This window comes from Corvus moneduloides, chromosome 1 (assembly GCF_009650955.1).
Source record: "Corvus moneduloides isolate bCorMon1 chromosome 1, bCorMon1.pri, whole genome shotgun sequence".
Taxonomy (NCBI): domain Eukaryota; kingdom Metazoa; phylum Chordata; class Aves; order Passeriformes; family Corvidae; genus Corvus; species Corvus moneduloides.
In genome coordinates, this window is record NC_045476.1 from 68,631,925 (window position 1) to 68,638,229 (window position 6,305).

A 6,305-nucleotide genomic window follows, 5' to 3' on the forward strand; every position below is an offset into this window, starting at 1 on the left:
CAGAGACCAGGTAAAAGCAGGTGGGATGGGCAGGGGGAAAAGGCTGTGTTGTGGCAAGGCTTAGATCTCATGGGTACGGTGATGGGGGATGCCTGGAGCTTGATTATGCTGTTTCTTTGGAGTTCTACAGCTGTGCTGTGGGAAATGACAGTGCTCAGCAGCACAGTTTGCATTCAGGACATGTGACAGGGAGCAGGGGTTTCTGTAAGCTTTTAGAGGTGACCAAGTGGTTGAGCCAGGCCCACTACCCTGGGTTAGATCATCAAGGAGCTTCAGGTACCACCTTGGCCATCAGAGCTATTCTATCTCAAACTGGTTGAAGTTGGTCCCCATTCATTTTCTCAAGCCTGAAAAGGACATGGTGGTTGGTGTTCGGTAGGCTAAATGTAGTGATCTATCTGAGACATTGGCACAGGGATGGTTGATGCATCACAGGTCCCCTGAGAGAGACTCAGGAATCTAAAAGAGATATCTAGGTTTAGAAAATTAATCCCTCCAATTAGTTATACGTTCTGTCTCTGTGCTTAGTTGTGCATCATTTTGAACACAGGATGCTAATACCTTTACCCTGTGCTGATGCTGTACTTTGAAAACAGGTGAACTCCTGGCTGATCTGACTGATGCTCTCCCTGGCAGAATCAGCAGTTGCTGTCGGCCCTGGGAGCAAATCCTCTGAAACATTGCTGCCCTTATTCCCAGCCTCAACCTAATTTCTTTCCCTTGGGCCTTTAGTCTGTTAGTTCCACTTGCTCCTCTGTCTGTCCCATATTCTTCTTGTAACAGTTTTTCTCTGTTTTAGATTTCCTGGTTGCCTAAGAGCCCTGTCTGCCACTACTGAAGAAATACTGCTAGGGTGTCAAGGGCTAAGTAATGCTGACAACAGTGGGGTTATGACCTGGAAATGCAGTAGAGAAAAGGAATTGGCTAATAGAGAAAATATCTATAGTGCTTGAAAATATGGGTACTACGGATGTATGTACCTATTTGTGTATCCTACGTAGATAAGTCAGAATCTACATTAAGAGAAAGTCACAAACTGTAGAATTTCAGGCACTGAAATACAGTTCAATTGACTCTTTAAAAGAGGGTGAAAAGGGCTTCCAGATATTCCCTGTGCACCCGAAGCAGCCAGCAACAACTTGATGGCAGTTCTAAGTAAAGGGCCTTAATCAGAGTATATAAAAAGACTGGAATGATGTTTGAACAACATGTCCAGCTCCCAAGCATTGTCTCTTTCCTGCTATCAATGACACCCATTGTGCAATAACAACATTTGCACAGAGATATGTCCCCTTTTGTGCACGGAGAATATATTGAAGCAGCCATAGGGCTGCACTAGCCTCAGCTAGAAAAGTCCCCAAGGGCCCGTCTGCCAGCTGCTGACTGATGCAGGGCTGCTGCTGCTGATAATAGGGTACATGTGCTGGCGTGGAGCTGAACTAGGCAATCTGGGGCACAGTCAGATGTGCTCAAAAAGGATCAAGTTCAAACCTGTTTAAAAAGTTAGTTCCCGTCAGTGGTGATTTAAGCTAAGTAGCTTTGCTGTGTATTGGAAAGGACAAGGAATGCTCACATAGTCAGCTACTTCATCTTGGCTGTCACTGTGGCGATTTCAACACAGCCAGGGGAGTCAGAAAGACAGCAAACAGCTGAGATCTCCGACATCCTAAATCACACAGGCACAAGGTGCTAAAGGTGTATTTCCATTAGATGTTTGCCTGCTCGTACGTAGCAGAATTATGCTACATACTTCACTTTCTCTTTCTGGGCAATAGAAATCAAGAGGTGTGAAGACTTCTTCTAAGATGTAGATCACTGTTCCACACTGAAAAAGGTTATTGTTAGTGGAATGTTGCTGATCCATTCAGGAGCAGGCAAAATGTCAGTGTAGGTGAGACTAGAAAATGTGGATTTTTTGCCGTAGAGATTAACGTACCATCATTGGAGAGCAAACATAAATTCCCTCACTCTACTAAATGCTCTCACTGGAGAGGAAATTAAAAAATGATCGCTGCAATGTTTAAGAAACATAAATACACTATTAATTAGGCAAATGAGCACTGTAAATGACATTTGTGTTAACGTCATGTAAATTTATCATCAGCCATGTTCCTCCTAGAGATATCTCACATGTGCTAAGCAGGATATACCATTGTGTAAATAGTTCACACCATGCAGTATCACAGAGATTGGCTATATTGTTTGCCAGGCTTAGAAGCCAGAGTTGGCCCTGTATCAGAACAGTCATATTGTGAAGTTGCTGAACATAGCTCCTCTGTGTTTCCCAAAATTATTCAGTTCCTTCATCCAAAGAGCATGTTGCACAGCAGGAAACACAACTAAAGATCTTCCTAGTGATTATTGCCTCCTGGAAGAACTAATGCCATATTCATTCTGATGGAGAAAGTGAGTTCCAGAGTAGCAGTTTAGCTCTTATTCAGCTTTTTGTTCTGAGAGGTTCCCAGTGAGGGCACCTTCAGGTAGATCCATGAAACTCTTTAAAGCCTAGGTAGACCCTTAAATTATAAGTAAAATCCAATTTCAGGATTCCAGATGGTTGTGTCAACAGGACTTTGCATATTAATAATAATAATAATAAAAGGCAGAGTAACTAAGTACATTTCTGGCTTGCAAAAGGTATGATTAAAGCAAAGATGACTTCTTCCTGGAATAATTTGTTCTGTCTGCTGAACAATCACTTTATTATTATTTACTTTACCACTTTATAGTGAAGTGGCAGTTGAATAAATACAAGGAAAATGGTTTCAATCTTGTTACCCTGGCAAGGATCCCACTGACCACAATAGTACTTTACCTTTGCGTGGATTAAGAGAACAGCAGGATCTGAACAGCTGGCCACTTAGTTGGGTTGTTGGCATTTCTAAACCTATAATAAGTCAGTGCTGAATGCAAGTATCTTGTAATCTGAATACAGAGATCCTATAGCATCACTCAAGGCCCCTTGAAGGCAATGCATACAACATACGAAAGGAAGCTGTAATCTATAGTGCCACAAATCCTTTCTGAGGATTATCTCTCTTATCTCATCCGGCATCAGAGAATTACATGTAATATAGACACATAAATGGCTTAGTCGCAGAAAGATCCTTTAGAGAAAGGTAGCAGAGAGGAAGTTTTGTTTGTTTCTACGCCAGAGAGAAGAGGGAAAGCTCTGCAACTGACAAGCATATCAGAGCTGAAGTCGTGTTTGGGTTCACTTGGGAGAATTTGCTGAGAGAACTGAATCCTCACAGCCTTGCTTTGCATGTAGTCATTTACAGCCATGCAAAGGGAGACTTGTGCCTCCATTTCCCTAAATTCAGCCAGTCTGCCTGAGTGTCAGGGACTATGGGAAATGTAATACAATGTTAAACCCTGTAGTTCCACATTAGCCAAACAATGGCCATAGATTTTAATAATTTGAGCTCAGGATAGGATTGCTTGATTTATGAAGCTCAGTTGCATACCTAAACAGATTTACTCATTGCAGAGCCAGCCTAGATTAATCTTTGGTAGTTCACTCCTAATGTCTTCACTTATTTTTCTTTATAGGACCCTGCTGGTTTCTCCAAAGACAAAACTTACTTAGTATGATGCAGTTTCCCTGCTTGTAACTTCTTTCCTTGTAACTCCTACCTATCTTGTCTCTTTTTCCATGTGCGAGAGTCTAACCTAGCCTTGTGTATTTGCTCCAGTTACTTTATTCCCCTCTTCTTCACACCTGCCTATCATCATATTTTTCTTCTTAAAATCTTACTCTAGGGGGTTTTTTTCTATTAACAATACAGAAGATTAGGGCTTTCCCTTCTACAAAGTACTTACCAACATCCTTTCCCTCTCCACTTACTAGCCAGTTACCAACCCTTTCCATTCTTTCATGTCTGATTGCATCTCTAAAAGTACTGGATCTGTTGTTTATTGTCTATAAGCCAGTGTCAGGGGCTGTCTTAGACCCTCTCCAGTCCAGCCTCTACACTTCTCATTTATCTCAAACCACTCTCGCCAACCTCTCTAACAATGAGAGAAAAGAAGAGAAGGGACATATTGGCATACCTTGATATTGTAAAAAACTATTTTTGTATTCTCCTGTTTTGGGAACTGATTAAAATCACACTAAAATTAATGAAGACTTTCCATTGATGTAATGATCCTTTGATGAGGACCAGCAAAATCTTACATTATGTGAGTCAGAGTTCAAGAAGGAATTCCAGTATTTTCATTCATAGATGGCTCATTTCCTGTAGCTTTCACACTGTCCTTTCCACTCGACTGACCTCTGTCTGATCGTATACAATCTCCTTTATATTCCCTCTTACAGGATAAGTAGTTGGATGTGCATAGAAGAATGTTCCATTTTCTGAAAGAATTTCTTGGATTCCCTGAAGAGATTAGTTCAAAATTTTAATTAGGGGCATTGGCAGAGTTCCCAAATGCTGGTATATTAGGCTGTGGTTTTAATTTTCATCACCCGTTTTGGTTCATACACAATGCATAGGATTTCTGATGAGTAGTTTACTTGAAATGATGCACGTTTTGTCCCTCCAGTTTTTGTTCATCCCGTTAATACAGATGAGTCATGATTGGCAGCAATGTCTTGTTTTTTCCTTCCAAAGCCTGGGGAGGTTGCCCAATATTCTGAGGACAATTGTCCAAAAGATGTCAAAGTTTGAAGTGACCAGTAAAAGTTCCACTAAAACTCTGGAAGGCATACAGAATGCAAGTGTCATTAATTAAGCTCCAAAAACCTACAGTGCTGTGGGAACCTGGCATAAAATACACAAGCTGAACTTTGTTTGCAACTTCCTTCTATTTAGGAATTCATTAAAGAGCTGAAGCATTTGCAGAGATTTCAGGACCCATTGCTAGAATGGCTAATTGCTGGCTCAGTCTTTTGTATACAGTGCAGCACATAAAAGGACTGTGATCAAAGAATGCAGGTGCTGCTGAGGGCAAAGAGAATGCAAGTACAGTGATTGCTTGCCGGATACAATATATAACGTTTCACTTAGCTGTGCTTTGCTTTGGTCCATGATAGGATTTTGTAGGAATTGCTGAATGATTTTAGCTGGAGTGATTTAGCAAATGCACTGCTTAAGCAGAACTAAAAATTTATACTTCTTCTTTCATCTTCCTCCTGTTTTTTACTCTTCTGGCACCTGAGGGAAACATAACCCCTATGGCAGATCTTACTTAGATGAAGGCTTCAGTAAATTTAAGTTGGTTTCATCTTGTTCAGTATGTTAGAGGTGGCTATCACAGTTAATTTTTGCTGGATCCATGATCTTGTAGTGGAGGAAAGTGAAGTTACACAGTACATCTTAGCTTACATATCTTCACAGTGAGAGCAGAAGTCACAAATAATTTTATGGCTATATTTACCATACCTAGATTTTCTTCAGTTCCCACTCTGTTCTTATCCTGCCAATCTTTTTATATATTGTTCTCATCAAATAGGGAAGAGAAGTCTATTGTGAAGCTTTCTCCTTTTTTTTAAACCATCCTATTTGATCACCCCCCAAAAATAGCACAAGCCATATGAAACAAGTGGAGCTGTGGACCCTGTCTTGGAGAGCATGCACGAGTAATTAAATAACATGTCCTTCTGTCACCATTTTTGCAGGGAAGGGGATTAAAATCTGTGTTCACAGGCTGAGAGCAGGTGTCTGTGATGAGACCCCATCCTGTGACATGGATGCAGCACATTCTTACATGAAAAGCCCTGGCTGATGAAATGACCACAGGAAGACAACATAGAACCCTCCCAGCACAATCAGAAGAAGCTTAATTAAGCTCTGTGGTTAATTTTAAAGTAAGTGTGGGCCTGTTTTAGAAGAGCATTAAGAAAACTGAAAACACGTCATTTTAAAAAATTATATTCTGGTCTTCCTGACATTCTTCAAGCAAACTGTCTTGTTTCTTGTATGGTCAAATGATACAGTGACTCAGAAATGAACACACATGTGTTTACGTAGATGGGATTTAGTAACTTGTCCAATGTGGTTTTAGAGGTTTTTTTCCTTAGTTGTGGACATTTTTTTTCTTTGGCAGAAGGCAGCACCGAAACCACAGTTTCTGCAGTTATTCTCGACACAATTGTTTTAGTTGTAATTATACGACTGAAAGCATACAGAGTCTACAAATTCCCTATAATCTTGTTAGAACTTTCATTAGAGAAGGTAAAAAAATAATTGGCAAACACAGAGAGAAGATTAATGTTTGTGTTAGAATGATTACAAATAAAAAAGACAGTAGTACTGATGGCAACAGTACTTTGCCTTTTATCACATGTACTTTTCCACTAGAGA